Source organism: Melopsittacus undulatus, chromosome 5, assembly GCF_012275295.1.
Source record: "Melopsittacus undulatus isolate bMelUnd1 chromosome 5, bMelUnd1.mat.Z, whole genome shotgun sequence".
Lineage (NCBI taxonomy): Eukaryota > Metazoa > Chordata > Aves > Psittaciformes > Psittaculidae > Melopsittacus > Melopsittacus undulatus.
In genome coordinates this window covers 73,140,640-73,150,524 of record NC_047531.1, presented here as the reverse complement: position 1 = coordinate 73,150,524, position 9,885 = coordinate 73,140,640, and positions in this window count along the sequence as shown.

Here is a 9,885-nt window from a genome sequence, read left to right as displayed (position 1 = left end):
AGGTTCTAGCTTTAAACAGATGTACTAATTATAAGCGTAAAAATTAGATGTGATGTATCAACCTTTCCATTGTGTGACTCTAAACACCTAGGGCTTAAAACTTTTTCTTTGACCTCCTACAGAAGATGTGGTACCACACATCAATGAAGAGGCTTTTCAGCTGGAGTCAGCAGAAGAGAGGTGGGAAGAGACAGAGGCACCCCTTTATGAAGGTTAAAATACTTGTGTGTTAAATTGTAAGCAATTTAAGGAGGCTTCACCATGAAAAGTGCATCTATGATTCTTGTAAAAGCCAGGCAGTGCAATGTAAAACTGTTTTGCATCTATACTAATTTTTCAGCATGTGTAGAGGAAATATGGAGGCACTCAGGTCTGTTTACCATTAAAGAATGAGCTGAAACATTCACAGATGTTACATTGAAGGATTTAAAATGGAGAGTTCTAGTGGTAGATATGTTGTGACACACTTAAATGCAAGTTGCCAGATGTTGCACTTTTAACAAAAAAAAAAAGGGTGATTTATCTTCTGCTTCATGGAGGTCTGAAGTTACCCTTTAGCCTTCTAATCATGTTCAGATGTTTATTATATTAACACAGAAGTCACCTTGTGATAGGCAGTGGGATTTTTTGTATGTACTACGCTCCAGCAAGAGAGAGGCACACCACAGTCTACCCTTTGTGGATTTACAGGACAGGTATCCTTATCAAGCACGTAGCCTGTCATCCCATTCAAAGAAGCAGTTCTTCACTAGGAAAAGAAAACAACAAAAACATTTGTTAAGGCTTTCTCAATAATGTGAGTTTTCATTTCTCCTGATGTAAACAAAGACCAAAAAAAAATGACAAGAAATGTCTTAAAAATCAGGAAAAAGCAATGCAATTACTCTAACATGTATTCTTACATACACTCAAAAACTTTGAAAAGATCTCTGCAGAAACAAGTGGTTGCTTGGGTGCCCAAGTAGACTTTGCAGAAAGGTTTGCTTTCCACAAAACCTTTAATATTATAGACATATACTCAGTCATGCATTTGTTTTGTTCAGTCCTCCATGATTTGGTGTACTTTTTATTATTTAAAGGGTGCAATAGATGGTGATAAAGTTTTACAGGCTAATAAAGACCACAGCCAGGATTTTAAAAAAGTGACTAGTGGTTTGGGAGGTTTTTGTTTTGAGTATCCAACCTGAAACACTTGCCAGGGCTTTATTTCTTTTAATTATTTCAGTAAGAGAAGATTAGGAATTTTGAGTAATGAGGTAATTTTTAGCTTGTGAAGCTCGGCAGTCAAAAGCAAATATCATTGAAACATAAACTTCTCCTGAGACCATGAGCAATCTCCCAAAAAGTAATGGTATGCAAGGTATTTGCATAAAAATAAAAGGAAGTAGAAAAATTATTACAGTAAAAATACTGTGAAAGCCCTCTCTGAATTTTGGAGACCTTTTAAAAGATACTGTTAAGAGTAGTCTAGTTTGAGGAAGATAACTCAAGCTGTTACAGGATTTTTGCTCCATATGTCTCCTGGCAATCCACGCTGTCAATTAGTGTAATACAAGAATATGTATTAGGAAAAAAAAAATATCAAAATCTAAGAAGCACCAAGAACCACAGAGGGTGGTAACATCTCCTTGAGCAGACTGATGTTCATGCTTGAGATTAGAACAGCCCACAAGTTTAGGACTAGAATGGCTGAAGAGAAAGACTAGAAAGACTCATTGGGAGGAGATGTGGACAACTGGGAGTGCTGTAAGAGCTGTTGTTCTCTTTCAGCATTGAAGTTGCTGACGGTGAAAAAATGCACTGTTTTCTTTCAGTAATGGCTGCCATATGTCTCAGATTTAACACAAGGCAAGGTCTGTTAACCATCAAGCACGTGTATAGTTCATCACCAGCAAACCCAGGAGTATACTACAAGCAGGACTGATTCATTGGCCCTGTGGATTGCTCCATTTAGTAAAGGCTGCAGTCCAGTGTGCCCAATTAGTGTGCTACTTTAGTGAAATGCTAGATGTCTTGATCCAAAGAACAATCAGTTTATCTAAAATATACACTTAAATCCATTTCATGGTGACTACAGAAAAGGTAACATTTTGATGCTTCAAAACCTGAAGAAGAGAGTAATTCCAGGTTATGTACCTAACCCTAGCCGTATACTCTACTGGCACCTCTGGGCAGCCATGCAGACCATTTAAAGCAGGTGTTAATATTTACTCAGGGTTCAGTGTGCCCCTTTTGCTTCTGACTGTCATGCAACAATGATCTCTCTCTGTTTGGCATTGCTGCATGAAATAGAGAGGAAAAAGTTCTGAGTTTTACTCAGACTCACAAAACCAAAACTTCTGTTTACAAACAGGTCTCTGGTCACCAGCCAGTGATATATACTAAAGACTAATATCTGCTACTGCTTTTTAAAAAGAGGCCATAAAAGGTGAGCAAGTCCAAAGAGTCTAAAATAAAACAGATGAGCTTCAGATCCCTTCAGGCTAGTCTAAAGGACAGTACAGACAGATCAAAAGGGCCAACACAGATGTTCCAGATTCTTCCCTTATGGATGGATCTTAGTCTACATCATTCCTGGTGAAAAAACAAAACAGACTTAGGAGCAGGAACTCTGAACCTCTCCTAAAACCCTAGAATTGCCTGCCTAGACTACTCAGTAGGAGAAATTGCATCTCTTACTCAAATAGCTGCATACACAGGCAGCTAAAGCATAGTGAATTTACCTGGGGAGCTTTCAGGTAAGACCAGGAGATATTGCTCAAAGAAACCCTGGAAAATAGTTGGGCTGGTTTGATTTCTGAAATGTAAATGTCATCTGAGGTCTTTTTTTCTATAGGGTTTAGGGTGATGAGACTCTTTTCTAAAAGTCCAGAAGTAAGATTCTGTCAGTTTGCTTTCTGCACACCTTCACTCCCTTGTAAAAATCACTCAGCTTGAAGAGACCCTTGCAGACCAAAATATTTCAGAACAGAATAACTATAGAAAAGGACTCAGATTTTATGGGGAATATACCGTTCTCCTGAATATGCTTCATTAAGGAACCTTTTGGCTGTCTCTTTCATTTCTCTATTTTGAGCTCACTACCAGTGTGACACCATAAAGGTTCCACAACACAGTGCCAAGATCTCATATTTATCTTGGCTAGCTAGGTTTAATATACCTACTATGTAAATGTGTCTGACTATCTCTTCCCTGAATTTGTTTTAATGCTTTCAACAATTTCAACACTGAAAAAAATATTGTAATACACAGGGACCCCAATTTTAAAATGCTAGATGTATAACCAAACATATTTTAAATTAAATAGCTGACATGCATTTATTAATTACACACATGCATTTATTTATCAAATAAACACATAGATTGGGTTCTTGCACCTGATATTTAGATGATTAATATTTTCCAGGCAACTAATTGTAAGTTAGAATATGAATTAGTCATTTGATGCCCATTATGTAAATACATAGCTTTGAAAAGTAAAAAATCGTGGTTTAAGTATTCTAAGATAGCATACAAACAGGCTGTGAAGTGTTAATGTTACTTTTGTTCCCTTATTTTATTTCTGTTTTTAAAGTCCAAAAATATTTTAATTCTGCTGTATTTTAGATTCCCACAATAGGATGATAAATTCCAAGAAGCTTAGACTTGTAGAAAGATCTGTCCTCTAAAATACAAGACAAGGGTTTCATAAAAAAGTATTCCCACAACATAACTAAAAAGAATATTTTAGTCCCCTATAATAAGTTCTGCTATAGTGATTCTGCCAAATTAGAAGTTCAGGTGATTTTTTACTATTTAAAAAGAAAAGCCAAATAGCATATATGAAAACTCAGCCCATATTTTATTTTCCATTAATTGTAGCGGGTTTAGTCTATCTTTTAATGCAGACACTCCTGGAATATATTGAAATTAAGCATTAGAATTTGTGATTTTGTTTTCTTAAATTGTCATGTTGGTCATGATTTTTGAGAGTTTGTATTTCCCAAAGCACTCAAGTTTTCTTCCAGAGTCCTGACTTGAAGCTAGAATCTCACTGACCATGAATACTCCAGTCACTAATTATCCTTTCAGATGGAGCATATTGAAACTATACTACAGATGAAAGTCCTCAATACCCAGCACTTTGGTGCTAACTGACACCACCTTTTTCTTCAAGGAAGCTCTGGAACCCAGCTCCAGGGAGAATTCATGCATCCATCCCTTTCCAGTTACCATGAAGCACTCCAGAAGCCTTAAACTCTAGATAGGGCTGTGCTTCTGCATTGCCTAAGCTTAACTTAAAGGATTCCTTGTTTATCGTGGTGGCTGTTGTGAATCCTAGAGATGAATGTCCAGCTCCTTTCTACATTCTGTAAATAGTATGCACCTCATTTCAGGGCTGTGGTTTTCATTAGGGACAACATAGCTGTCATCCTTTTGAATCTAGGGTGGGAATGAAAACACTGCAGGGAGTTATTTTTCTTACCCAAACTTAGGAACCTTAATAGAAATGTCTAATTTTTACACATGGTATCACAAGCTCTTCTTGAAAACTACATGACCTTGCACATAATTTTGAGACCTTATTAATTTTACTGTTTTTTTTTTTTGGTTCTTTTTTTTTTTTTTTTTTGATAACAAAATGATTGTAATGTTGAATTTCAAATGTGAAGTTCAGGAAACATGTGTTTATCTAGTTTGGAAACCAGACTACAGAGTGAGATGGATGAACAAGGAGGTACTGGAAAGTTGATAGAACTGATTGAGTAGGAAAGATAACAGGAGCCACAACATCTGTACCAGCATAGAACTCTTGACATGGAAGCTCTCCAGGCCAATGATATACGAATATCTTTCTCTGCTGAGTGCTGATACATCAACCCCAGTAAGGAGTCCATCTATCTATTAAGAAAATGCATATTATCTGCCTTGCAGGCAGTTCAGCTATGCCCAGAGGTAGACCTGGCAAGCAGCTCCTCAACAGATATGAGATGCACGAGGTTTTGATTCACAGATGAAGGAGAGAAAAATGTAAGGCTAAAGCCTGTAAAATCTATAATATTAAGCAGCTAGTTATGTTTTCTGGAAAAGAAATGTGCTACAATTCACATTGATATCCCAGACTTCATTTGTTTCTGTCACCAGCATTCACGAACAAAAAAAACTCCACACTTTCAGGCCATGATTCTGAGAAAACATTTGGATGATTTTTCCCACCTGAGATACTATAGTAGGGATCTCTCTGCAACTATAAAAGCACGGTCTATATGCTAATAAGAATAACCTTATAGTGGTTTCACTGTTACAATCAGATCTGACAGAAGGTATAGGCAGCGCTTATAAACCATATTAAATAATGTGGGATTCCTTTCATGAATATTTAAAATATTTTTAAACATCTTAAACAGTGGGTTTAGACACTATTGTTCAAAATGTCTCTAAAGATTGCTTTCCTGGAGGAATTAAAAACTCTGCAATCCTTTATATCTTTTGAGGTGGGTTTGATTTTCTTTCTTTTACCAGAGCAGTAGCACTTTTTCCAAAATTCCTTGGTTCAGAATTTGGTTGCATTTGACCAAATCCCTATGCTTCCACACTATCATCTGAACTATAAATAACATTTCTTCCTTCATGTATTTACCTCATTTCTTCACAAGCTTCTAATTAAGACTTCATTTTCTGTTTAACAATTTCAGAATGAAAAGGTATGCTGTACCACAGAGGTACTGCATAAGGGGGATTGTAGTTAAATAATAATTATTCAGGTCATCAAGGCTTGTTATAAATGCTGTGTTTTCTGATCTGCAGATTAAGATTTCAAATCTGAAAAGAAAGATAACATCCACAAAGAATCATAGTTTATAATACCGAAGAGTATATATAGCTTCTCAGGTACGCTGCTGCCAACTGAAATCGCATGCTCCTGATTATATGTCTATACTTTCATACACATTGTTGGAGGGATCCAGGGCTGACAAAAAAACAACAAAAAAAACCAAAACAAAAACATCTAGAACTGAATTCTTCAGTGCAGTGTTCATGCGATTCAGTGAGCACAGCCTTGAGCAATTCACCCTTACCTCTGTACTCATTTGAGACCTTCAGGCAGGTTACCTTTCAGAGAGGTCTGGTGGGATCCTTCTGATTTTAGCATGTGGAGATAGGTGCATAATTATTTCCTATCTAGCCCACATGCACAATTTTGCCTCAGATGCTGCAGAGAACAGAGTTAAAGTGCTCCAGCCTCTTCTTTTAAAGCTGTTTTGCTTTGCATGATGAAGCAATCATTTGCCCAGAAACTTGAACCTGACATTCCTACATTCAAGGTGAATGTCTGGAAGCACAGAGTTAATACCGCTTTTCTTTCTCTGTGCTAAATGATGTTGAACTGTTCACACTAAATAGAAAGAATTTAAGAGCTATTACCCATTAAAGCTATATAGTCTACTGATTAGGTTATTTTTTTACAGATTGAATCTTTTATCCATATCTGAATCTGCAAAATCTTCAGGACCAAAATGTCCTCCACTAGCACTCTGCCCACTGCAATAGACTGTTTCCCTTATTTTGTGTAGACATCTAAGCATATTTGTCTTGTGCTGTCCCACATGGGGCAGTTAGATGGGATGGATCTCTGATTTCACTCAGTAGCTCTCACATTTCAAAATGGGAGCAGATTTGCACAATCCAGCTGCAGACATCTGGGCATTGAAGGAAAGTTTCCGCAGTTTTTACCTATGGAATCTATATCCAAATATTAGCTAAGTTATGATTTTGTGAGTATCATGGGAGTCTGAATTATGGACTGGAATCTGAAACAATAATTTTTACACATGAATTCACTTCAAAATTCTTTAGCTGTAGAACTGGTTATTAAAATTAAAATTTATATTGTCCCTTACTGGTTACTAGTATTCTTAGAACCACAGGTTCACAGAAATCATAAATAAGTTTGAAGGAACACCTGAAGGTCATTTAGTTCAACCTTCTCCTAAAATATGGTTAACTTCAAAGCCAGCTCAGCTCCTCAGGGCACTGGCATTGCAAGTTCTGAAAATTTCCAATGTTGCAATCTATAGGGTAATCTGTGTCATTGTTTTACATGCTCATTGTGAGGAATTACTTTGTATGACCAGACTGAATTTCTCTTTTGGGGACTTTTCCTTTGCCTTGTTGTCCTTTCACCCCTGAATGTGGCTCCTTTTTCTACAGAGCTTTTTAGGCAGTAGAAGTCTGAAACAAATCATGGCATACGATATATTCAGAAAGACTAAGGGAAGTGACTTGGCATAGCCTGGAAAAGAGAAGGCTGGGGAATGTTCTCTCTAAAACCCTTTCTAAAGAGAACTACTTGCAGCCTTGCATCTTAGTGGCTCTCCACTGAACTTAATTTTGCTTTCTATCTTCTCTTTCTCTACTGTCCTTGGTCTATGCATGTCACAGCTGTATGTATAACAATTCAGTCTGCCTGTCTTAATGATTTTTTATCTTCTTGTTCCAGGGTTTGTTGTTTGTGGGGGTTTTTTTTGTTGGTTTTTACTAAACAACTACTATTTACCACCTTTCAGTAAAACTGAAGATTTGAGAGTAGCAATGGACCCTGTTAGGTTCCTTGCACTAGAAGTACAGCTGTGATCAACCACAGCTCACTCCTTTCTTGATTCATTAGACTATGCTGGACTTTATAAAGCAGTGGAGGACACATAGGATTTTTACTTCCAGTGTATGTCCAGAAATTCACAAGTTCCTGCTTGTTCCTTCTAGCGAAAGTCTGTAATTTAATCTAATAAGAAAATGTCTTTTAAAGCAGACAAAACTTGTATGAAAGGTGACTCTGTGAATGGCTGTGGAACATGCTTGCAGACCAGTTCCTGAAATTTGACACAAATTTTTTGTCTGTTTAATTTGTATATTGTTGTAATACTGCTTTTCATTACACTAGTAGCAAACTTTCCTTTTAATGTCTACTTTCAAACTCAAGTCTTTCCAAAAGATTTTGATTTTTGTCAACTCCTCCATATGAGATTTCCCATGAACATGCCATGGCAAATTTATACATTTTGACCTGAAAGGAAGAGGGAAATATATTGTAAAGAGGTTGCACAGCTATACTGTAGACTGCACATTATGTAGCCCTAAACAGAGTTTAGTTCAGGCTAATTTACCCTCTCAGCTGTCTCCATCCTACTGCAGCTGTGTTATTATCTGTTCATGTCTGCCTACATTTAAGCAATGTTTGCACCTGTACATGTAACTATTTTATAATATGATCAGGTTAGGTGGGAGCAGGCATATATGCATCATGTTTTTCAGTATGCAGAATACTGAGGGCTTTCTAACCAAATTCAATCACCTCCTTTCCATGAAGAGCAGAAATTGGAAGCTGCAGTGATATGAATTTCCCAGGGTCAAGCTCTGTTAAATATTCCCAAGCACTTGCCTTTCTGCCTAGTGCCTAGAAAACAATTCATGTAGCTTTCATAAACTGAGAAAAAAAGATGCATGTATATTGCTGCCTATTTGTTTTGTAAGATATGTAGAGACTGGGAATGTAGACTTTACAATGGTTTAGACCGTTTCATTACTTCAGAAGTAGAAACCCATGTTTCTGTGGCTCCTGAAAGCACATTTACAGAGTCCCAGTTTTTTTACCAGAAGGACCTCATATTTTTTTCAGAGTGTGAAGAGCAAGCTGTGCATTGTTATCTCTCCCCAGCTAACTGGGAATTTCTGAACTACAGGAAAGAGGTGTTCAAGATGAAAATTGCATTGCCAAATACCATATTCTCTCAGCTGCCCAAGTGTTCACTCTAAGGTGCAAGTTTCCCAGTTTCAGAGAGAGATCATTGGTACTTTCGGATATTCTCACAGAGGGCTTCCTTCCACTATGTCTCTTGAGCAGAACTTCAAAATGCCTTGCGAATATCTGTGGGTGTTTTATTTGCAACATACAGGTATGTAGAAAACACACTCATCAGCAAGTTTTAGTCTATCCTGAGGTGGACTGTTCTCAGTTTCACTATTCATGTTCTTTTATTTTGCATAAAGATAACTGGTTTGCTGAAACAAGCTGCAAACAATACATTTATGTCCTGCTTGCTAGATCACAGCTGTGTGGTGGCACAATTCAATATAATTTTTTTCCCATATCTTTTTATGGTTTTTATGTTTTTTTGGTTGTTGTTTTTTTTTGCATGAACTTATTTCTTCTTCTCCTATATTACAATCCCTAAAATACTACTCCATAATGATTCCCACCCTGATGTGTTCAGGAAGCTCCAGATTTAGACTTTATTCTTCTATAAAAATTCTGGCTTACTTACAAAGGTTACTTTCAGTCATTCCTGTATCTGGATAATAAAAGAAATAACACTTAAGAATTCCAAAATAACAAAAAAAACAAGAGGGAAATATTTCTATTGTCTCCTACATCTCTTCTTTTCAGTCCCAGGTTTTTCTGTGAACTGTGTATTGATTCTAAACATATGGAATCCGCAATGTGCCAACTAAATTTTTTGGTGTGGGGTTTTGCTTTTTTATTCAGAGGTGTTTGTTTCTGGTTTTGCAATAAGAACTAGAAGAGTTTCTGTTTGAGGGTTTAATAGTCTAGTAGTTGAAAGGAAAATAGTACCTGTGGGATGATCTGTGTTTGCAAGCAAACCATGTATGTCTCTCAGTTACTAGCACATTTATTTTACTGTGTGTTCCAGGATGCTGACAATATTTGGACTATCCATTCCCAGATAGAATATACTACCATCTCTCTATCATGAGTAGCTAGGGTTGCATTTTACTCATTGCTTGTGGCTTCTGGAGACTTCATTCTCTGTTTGGCAATACTGAGAAATTAACCCACACTATTTCATAGTGTTGTGACTCCCATACTGCAAACTCCATAAAGCATCA